General features: G+C 46.0%; 1 protein-coding gene across 1 annotated transcript in view; it reads right to left on the bottom strand.

Moving 5' to 3' along the window:
* AARS1 (alanyl-tRNA synthetase 1) overlaps window positions 1-9,655 on the bottom strand; it is a 57,771-nt gene extending 48,116 nt beyond the window's left edge. The window contains exon 1 of the mRNA XM_067019558.1: window positions 9,567-9,655. The gene's annotated coding sequence lies outside the window, so the exon portion shown is untranslated. The remainder of the gene's footprint in view (window positions 1-9,566) is intronic.
* Window positions 9,656-9,666: the final 11 nt, after the last annotated feature.

Raw genomic sequence — 9,666 nt, 5'->3', positions numbered from 1 at the left:
ATCGGCAGGCGAACTCTCAACCACTGCGCCACCAGGGAAGTCCCATTAGTGTATTCTTTGTTGATGTTTAACTGAATTACAACATGTTCATGTCACTAAGACATCATTTCTGAGTATAAGAAGAAAACAGCACGTTTTGATTGCTGGTATTGGTGAAGATTTATGTATTATTCCATAGACTAGTCATCACCTGATACTACTGTTCCATTTCAGAGTTGACATTGTTCCAACATTAGCAGCTGGGATGTCACCATAGGCCAAAGGGCCCTACTCAGTTGCCAGAGGGCTCCTTATATTCCTGTTTTTCCTGCTGGTAAACCGGAGTATGCTGGCTAACTAATCAGAAAGAAGCTAGATGCCTGCATCACAAAGGCCTTACATTTGATTTTCTAGTCCTAGGAAAGGAATACAAATAGGGCTTGGAAACAGGTCTTCTCCCTTTTTTGTTCCCATCTTGTTGTTTATTTAACGTGAAGGCTGTTTCATTCACAGTGTCTGGTATTCAGAAGGTAAGGATTTCTGAGGTTAGAGAAGATTTCATGAAGGGGTTGAGTTTGCTTATGAGAGAAAAGTGGTGGGATTCCAAGTGACAAGAAGAGTGGCCTAGGCAGATGAAGCCCTATTAAGACCAAAGTAACTTCACTAGGATAAATGCAGTACACTGGAAGGGTAGTGAAGGGAGCAGCCTTGCCACATGGGCAGAGAAGTCTTGTTAGGTAGAAAATGAGATTTGATTATTTGAACAGTATTTGAATTGTCATAGATCCTTAGATCACAGGAAGTGATGAAATGGGGTTTTGGGAAAAATGGTCTAGCAGATATATACAGGATATATTGGAGCTGGAAAAGGCTGGCATCTGAGGAACCAGTTAGAAGATTATTACATCAGTCCCATCACACAGTAAGTGCCAGGATGTCACTGGTTGTATTGAGAACACAAAAGAAGAAATGGGGAATTCCCTGGCAGTCCAGTGGTTAAGACTTGACGCTCCCGCTGCAGCGGGCGTGGGTTCAATCCCTAGTCGGGGAACTAAGATCCCACATGCCAGGCGGCATGGCCAAAAAAAGAAAAAAAAAGAAGAAGAAATGGACTGGAGGGGTGCTGCAGAGGAGGAATGGTAGACTTTTATACCTGCTTACTGTTGTTATTCTGAAAAGAATCTGTGGCTCTTAAAATTTAGACACACTATACACAAATAATTCTGGGGAGAAATCCAGAGGGAAGGTTTGGAAAGAACAAATGACATCAGGGTTGAGTCATGAATGAATGACTCATGAATGATGTCAGGCCTGCCACCTTTGCAAGAAGGGACTGGCCCTTCTCCTTCACCAACACCCCTAAGCTATTGTAAATTTCAGAGGCCCTCTTCAGGTTTCTCTTGATCCTGAACATAGAAAACAGGTTCTTAGGAACCCCCTGCAGTTTTATCTGACTTTGCTTTTCTGCTTGAGAATAAATGTTCTTTATTCTGTTGTCTGACTCAGGTTGCAGCATCTTCCAAAAATGACAGTGGAGGTGAGGGTACCTGAAGGGCTGATGCTAGGAGGCTCCAGTACCCTCCTTTCCTGCTTTCCTAATCCTGAGTCTGGAACAGGGCTTTCCCGGAAGAGCTTCAAACACCTAGTGGGAAGTTAGAGGGCAGGTGGGGATCTGCTTGGAGGATATTTGTCACACTCCTACCTTCTGTCCTCTCTTTCTCCAGCCCCTGTTGTTGGATGCTTCCGCTTTGGCTTAGAAACTGTTCTGGCATTAGTACTCAGCAGAGCAAGGGGATTCTCCTTAGTAGTCCTAATTGTAAAATGGTGAATAGGAGTAGGTGGAGAAAAAATATTAGATGAAACCTGAGAGTGGTCGCTGTCCGGGATGTCAGCTGCTCAGATGAGACACTTATAGTCTCTGCTTTATCCGTATCTCATAGGCAGAGGTGCTTGGGTGATCTTTCTTTTATGCAGGACTACAGCTAGCTACTCCCAGAGGAAGCGGGGTCAGGGAGGGGGGCTGTTTAAATGGAACTCTCCTGGAAGTACTAGTACACATTTTGTGAGTCTTTACAACTGTTATATTCTCATCCATAGGCTTCCAGCATCCTTGGAATTCTGCAATTGGAGAAATGCCAAATAGTCTTAAGTTAGCTTAGACCCTGGTCTAGATCACCACTGTCATCTGTTCTGCTACACTGGCTTCCTAACAGGTGCTCCTGCCTCTGATTGGGTTTTCCTCTAGTTCATTTGTCACACAGCAGCCACTGTGATCTTTGTAACATTTGAGTCTGATTTTCCCACTCTGCTGCTTAAGCCCCCCATTACTTTCCATTTTCCTTAAGTGCAAACCGTGTAACATGTTGTGTATATACACCTGACACATGTATGTAGTAGGCATTCCAGATCAGGCACCTCAAGTCTCTAGTCTCACTTGCTTTACTTCCCCCCTTGTACTCTGCTCCAATTCCACCCTCGCCAAAATTTGCTTTTGTGCTAGGCCATGCCGCGGAGAGGTTGGTGATCCTGTGCATTTCCCTCTCAAGTTTCTCATTTTGAGACCATCAGCCAGCCCACTTTGAAGCAGGAACAAAAATGCAAAGAAACTGCCAGGACTCATGGATGAGGTTAAGAATGTTTCACCTCCAGGATTCTAGCTAAGATGGGCATGAGGAAGAGAGAAGGTAACTCAAAACGGGAGTCCTGGGGCTTCCCTGGTGGCGCAGTGGTTGAGAGTCCGCCTGCCGATGCAGGGGACGCGGGTTCGTGCCCCGGTCCGGGAAGATCCCACATCCCACGTCCGCGGCTGGGCCCGTGAGCCATAGCCGCTGAGCCTGCACGTCCGGCGCGTTCGGAGCCTGTGCTCCGCAACGGGAGAGGCCACAACAGTGAGAGGCCCGCGTACCACACACACACACACACACACACACACACACACACACACAAAACAAAAAAAAAACCCACACGGGAGTCCTCAGAGGCTGCAGGTGGTCAGGGAGCAGAGCAGAAGGGGTTCAGAGGATACTTTCTTCACACCGCCCCAGGGCATCACCTGTGGCCAACCTCCCATTCAACAGTCCTTGTCTCTTAAAGTCCCCCCTCTCAGCAGAGCACCAGCGATTTCGGTACTCCATGTGGGGAGAGGAGCCTGGAGGGGGAACCTCTCCTCTCTGCCAAGTGGGCCCCAAACAACCAGTGACCAGGTGCATCAAATGCCGTGGTTACACCTCTACTTGGAACTCTTCTCCCAGTTCTTCCCTTCCTTCTGTCTCACTCCTCCTAGTCCTTCCTCTTTCAATGGTAAAAACCACTTCTTCAGGAAGGTGTGCCTCAGTCCCCTGTCATAATCTCCAGGGTGCCCTGTACAGGTGCCTGTACTTCCCTTATTATTTTTTTGGCCACACTGCACAGCAGTGTTCCCCGACCAGGGATCAAACCCGTGCCCCCTGCAGTGGAAGCACGGGAGTCTTAACCACTGGACCACAAGGGGAGTCCCCACTTCTCTTATTGACATTACTGTGTCAGGTGACCTTCAAAAGGTCTACATAGATATTTACTCCTGACAACAAATGTGTTATGATTCCTATTCTACAGATGAGGACACAGGCACAGAGAGGTTAAGTCACGTGTCCTACTACATACAGGTCAGAAGTAGCAAGGCAGGCTACACACCTGGGCGGTCTGGCTCCAGGACCCACCTTCTTAACCGCTAGGCTGTATTTGCCTCATATACAAATATGTATATATTTGAGACTGCTTGTTTAGCATCTGTCTTCCCTTGAGGTGAAGTCCAGTAAGGGTAGGAGGTGTGAAATCAGTCATCACTGAATTCCTAGCTGTCAGCAGGCGTGTTGCTGCTTTGTTAATGTGTGTTAACAGTGGAGTATGTTTTACAAATTTTCTGTAAAAATTATCCCCAATCACTTTTTCATACAATTTTTACAAACTGATCTTTATAAATTAGTCATCTGAATTTTGCAGGCCAAATACAAACTTTGTCTGGCTCCTGCCACTATTACTAAATTATTTTCTGAATCTTACGGCATTCCTCTTCCCCTTCCCGTCACTTCCGGTACACAGAGGCATCACGAGGGAGAAAGAGCAGTAATCCCGAGAGCAGAGCCGCCATCCTATCGTGCCCACCCCCACCGCAAGCGTGAACAGTGCGAGTGCCCGCACGCCTCGGCTCAGAACATATGCTGGCGCCACAGAATCAGGCGCGATCGTGAGATGTTCTTTGCCGACCCTTAAATGACTTACTGATACGTTCACTCCGTAATTCAACAGTTGTTTATTGTGTCTCTGCTATGGGCGAAATGCTCGGGATCAAGAGGTAAGGTCCCTGCCAACGGGACATACAGTTCACTGAAGAAGACGAAATCATCACGTGACCCGGCAGTTCCAAACTAGGCGCAGCGCAAGCTCACCCAGTCAGCATCTAAGCCGGGATTCAGGCCCAAAGGGCCAGTTAGAAAGTGCCCGGGGCAGGGCTATTGCCCACCTCTGACTGGCTGGAGCGCCCGGCCTCGGCCAATCGGATACTGGCATGGCTCGAAACTTGAAAGTAAAGGGGTCCCAGGAAAGCCGGCCCCTCACTCCGCCCTTGGTTTGGAGTTTTGTCGCCGAGAGTTTTCTGGAATTCAGTTGCTCAGATTAGCCACTTATTAAGCCATATGGTCTTGGAAAGTCAACTTCTCTGAACGTCAATTTCCTTATTTGTAAAATGGAGAAAACAGGATTGTTTTGAGAATTGAAGTAAATCACGTAGGATGCATTTTTAAAATGTTAGTTCTTGTTGTCATCTGCCCAGTTTAATTGAATACGACTCTGGGCAGGCTGTCTAGTTCGCAGCTTCATGAGAACGTGCCCTTCTCGTTGGTCTCATATCTGAACAGGAATGGAATTCTCAGTGGCTACCAGTGGGATGCTGTCCTTTAGGGATATAAACCTCAGCTGACCAGGGTATTGGCAGCCTTGGCAGAGGGTTCCCTGTTGCCCAGAGCTGCTCCAAACAGGCCGGCTGGTTTCACTGTCCCAGTTGGAGCCTCAGCCTGCACCTCCCTGAGAACACTCACCTGGATTAAACAAATGCCAATCACCCTTCCAATAGGTGCAGGCAGTGAAATAAATTTAAAAATTTTTTAGTAAGCACCCTAAAATCAAATGCAAGGAAAAATCCTATCCTCAATTCCCCCAGAGACCACGTTTATCTCCAGGAATTGTGTTTCAGTGGAAGCAATGTAGGAATCACCCTCTCAGTGCTAGAGCAGCTGCATTTCGTAATGAAACAGCAGTGGAAAGAGGGTAGTGGGCACCCAGACTTCAATTTTGCTCTAAGCAAGACCCTCTGCCTCCAAAATAACTTTAAATTGAGTCTTGATATTGCTGCTTTTGACTGTCATGAAAAGTTCTGCTGTGTTTGAGATAAAAAAGAGTAAGAGGGATAGTTGCCTCAAGATCTAGATTTTTTTTAAAGCGATTGCATTTTTCCCTTAGGTAACCAACTAGCAGTCTCCCTCAATGTTGCTGCCTTATGTGGAGTTAGACTGTGGCGCTGTCTCCTAATAAACAATGTAGTCTCTAAGCAGTAACTCCACTGGTGGTGTGCTGGGAATTAAACTAGTCACTTGGGGAGATAATATGGCGTTTGGCATTCTTACTTCTGTAAGCATAATGTGTGCATGCCCTCTGTTTTGATCAGTAGTTAAGAACTGAGAAAACATTCTTACCCTCCCCCCACTTTTTTTAAATAAAAATAAATTTATTACTACTTCTGTTTTTTACACTTTGATTTTCTCATTACATTGCTTTATTTATTTTATTTTTTTTTTTTGCGGTACGCGGGCCTTTCACTGTTGTGGCCTCTCCCGTTGCGGAGCACAGGCTCTGGACGCGCAGGCTCAGCGGCCATGGCTCACGGGCCCAGCTGCTCCACGGCATGTGGGATCTTCCTGGACCGGGGCACAAACCCGTGTCCCCTGCATCGGCAGGCGGATTCTCAACCACTGTGCCACCAGGGAAGCCCGACATTGCTTTATTTTTAATTGACATATACATAGATGTGCAATGCACAAATATTAGGTGTATAATTCTGAGTTTTGACAATTGTATACACATGTGTAACCACCACTCCAATTAAGATACAGAACATTATAAAAAAAATACAGAACATTTTCATTGTTATCGAATGGGGGTCCTGGTTGCTTGCTGCTTACAAAATCAATACTCACAAATGGTAAAAAGGAAAAGTGCCTTTAATCAGAATGCCAGCTATCTGGGGAGATGGTGGACTCAACGTACCGCCAAAAACCACCTCCGAAGATTCTGCTCATGAAACTTTTAAAGGGAAGGAGGGATGTAATCTCAGTTAATCATTGAGATGGGCGTCTGAGTCGTCGCCATTCCCCACTGCGTGCAGGCTCCTCAACTTCTTGTGATCTTCCTCTAGATGTGACCGTGTTCACACAGTTTGATCACAGAGTTTATTTGGGAGATTACTGAAGGGGAAGCTAGGGAAGAGATGTGGTCATCTGTTAATCACTTATTCTTCTCTTCTACTTCTTTGATCTGTGGAAAGGACCAACAAGGTAGGCAAGGTTTTGTGTGACTAAAAGATTTGAAAGGTGTGCTTGGGCCATTGATGAGTAGAGCATGGGGGTGCCGGGCTTAAAAGCTGGTTACTATACAGCTTTACTAAAGTGACAAGAAAAGGGCTTCCTGCTGAGGGCGGTCTCCTGCAAAGAGCTGCTTACATTGACTCTCATACAGATGGATTATACAGTATGCATCTCGTGTCTGGCATCTTTCCTTCAACATAATGTCTGTAAGATTCATCTATTTCATCATGTGTATCAGTAGTTTGTTCCTTTTTACTGCTGAGAAGTATTTCATTTAATAAATATACCAAAATTTATTTATCCATTCTCCTATTTATTTATTTATTTATTTTTGGCTGCGTTGGGTCTTCGTTGCTGTGCACGGGCTTTCTCTAGCTGCGGCGAGCGGGGCCTACTCTTTGTTGTGGTGCACCAGCTTCTCATTGCAGTCAGTGGCTTTTCTTGTTGTGGAGCATCGGCTCTAGGCGCACAGGCTTCCGTAGTTGGGGCATGTGGGCTCTAGAGCGCGGGCTCAGTAGTTGTGGTGTACGGGCTTAGTTGCTCTGCGGCATGTGGGATCTTCCCAGACCAGGGCTCGAACCCTGTGTTGGCAGGCGGATTCTTAACCCTGCACCACCAGGGAAGCCCCTATCCATTCTCCTGTTGATGAACATTTGGGTTGTTTCCAGTTTGGGACTATTATGAGTAAATCTGCTGTGAACATTTGTGTACAAGTCTTTATGTTTCATTTCTCTTGGATAGTAACTAGGAGTAGAACTGCTGGATCACAGAGGAAGTATAGGTTTAACTTCTTGAGAAAATGCAGAACAGTTATACAAAACCATTGTACCATTTTACATTCTCTCCAGAGGCTTAAGAGAGTTCCAGTTGCTCCTGACAGTTTCCTTGCTTGACCAACATTTAGTCAGGCTCCTGAACCTTCTCCTCGGACCATCTGTGCACTTGTAAAATCTAGTGCTTTTTTTTTTTTTTTTTTTTTTGTGGTACGTGGGCCTCTCACCGCTGTGGCCTCTCCCGCTGCGGAGCACAGGTTCCGGACGCGCAGGCCCAGCGGCCATGGCCCACGGGCCCAGCCGCTCTGCGGCATGTGGGATCCTCCCGGACCGGGGTACGAACCCGTGCTCCCCGCATCGGCAGGCAGACTCTCAACCACTGCGCCACCAGGGAAGCCCCGTAAAATCTAGTTTTAACAAGAACCGCCCACCCTTGAAATCTGATCACCCTCAATATCTGGTCAAGTTCTTCATCCTCCACCATCTCCCAGGTGTTGTCTGATCATCCTGTCCTGTCTTCAGCAAGACTCCTGTTACATCAGTTTCACAAAAACTCTCCTTACCCCTGATGTTTCCTCTTAGTAATTTTCCATCCACTCCCCTGCTCCTTGGCTATAAATTCCCACTTGCCCGTGCTGTATTTGGAATTGAGCCAAATTTTTCTCCTCTGGTGCAAAATTCCATTGCAGTTATCCCTATACTTACAGCGATGGTCCTAAGTAAAGTTTGCGTTATCATCTTTAACAAGTGTCTGATATTTTTTTTCTTTAACATTCCACAAGCTTAACCAACACGTGGTGGGTCAATCTTTAATTTTAGCCATTCTATCCAGTGTGCAGTGGTATCTCATTGTGACTTTCACTTGCATTTCCTTAATAATTAATGATTTTTAATGAGCTCTTTTTCTTGTGCTTACTGACCATTTATCCTTTTTTTAAAAAATATGTACTTATTTATTTTAGCTGTGCCAGGTTTTAGTTGTGGCACGTGGGATCTTTGTTGCGGCATGCGGGATCTTGTTTTTTTTTTTTCTTCTAGTTGCGGCATGCGTGTGGGATCTAGTTCCCCGACTAGGGATCAAACCCTGGCCCCCTGCATTGGGAGCTCGGAGTCTTAGCCACTGGACCAGCAGGGAAGTCTCTCATTCATACATTTTTACAAAAATGTTGCAATGATTAGAAATGTGTCCTAGAGTAACACTTTGTGTGTGTGTGTGTGTGTGTGTGTGTGTGTGGTACGCGGGCCTCTCGCTGTTGTGGCCTCTCCCGTTGCGGAGCACAGGCTCCGGACGCGCAGGCTCAGCGGCCATGGCTCACGGGCCCAGCCGCTCCGCGGCATGTGGGATCCTCCCGGACCGGGGCACGAACCTGTGCTCCCGTGTCCCCTGCATCGGCAGGCAGATTCTCAACCACTGCGCCACCTGGGAAGCCCCAGAGCAACACATTTTGAACTAAAATCTTCATTAGTCTATTCAGCCATACATTAAAAAATATTTATTGGGTGTCTACCATGTGCCATGCACTTTTCTAGGTTCTTTAATCAACTGTGATTGAGACAGATAAGATCTTTGCTCTTGTTTGAAAAGTTAATATTTTAGTGGGGAGAGACAGAAAGTAAACTGGAAGCAAACAAAATGATTTTTGATAGGGTGGAAATGCTCACTGAAGTGTTATCAATTAATAAAACATGGAAAAAACCTATATCCCTAACGGTGAGGGAGAAAGGGGACTTAGGTAATTTACGTGATATGAGACTGACGGACTACAATGACATTAAATCGATAATTGACTTTAAAAAATACTTAGCCGTATACAAAGTCAAATTTAAAATTGTATGTGTACTTTGCTTAGGACTATGTAAAACACCGGTGCTACGATGCATATGTACAGAAATTAGAAGGACCCAGAAGGTAAAGAAAACGCTTTGGGGGTTTTTGTTTTTGTGGTGGAATTATGGGGGTTTAGGGCGTTTGGTTTCGCTTTCTTTTTTGCTGTCTTCCACGTTATCTCTTTCGTTAACAGTAGAAACTGGCATCATATAGTTTTCTCCTAGGACTTGCCTTTGTGCAAGGCTTTACAGCTCAGAGACTTATACATTTATTATGAGACGTCGCAGACGTAAAAATAAAATTTAGGTTACTTCAGAGTGACGTAAGGCAAAGAAGTGAGGTCTACGAGTTTCACCCCATAGAACTTACGGATTTCCAGGCACGATGACGTGGCTCCCGGGAGAGTCCGCGGAAAACGCGGGTGTCGGCGCGAAGAGCGGAAGCGAAGCCGGATGTTACGCCCTGCGTG

Source organism: Kogia breviceps, chromosome 18, assembly GCF_026419965.1.
Source record: "Kogia breviceps isolate mKogBre1 chromosome 18, mKogBre1 haplotype 1, whole genome shotgun sequence".
NCBI classification, from domain to species: domain Eukaryota; kingdom Metazoa; phylum Chordata; class Mammalia; order Artiodactyla; family Physeteridae; genus Kogia; species Kogia breviceps.
Note: the sequence above shows the minus strand (reverse complement) of the source record. Positions and strands in the feature narration are given on the sequence as shown.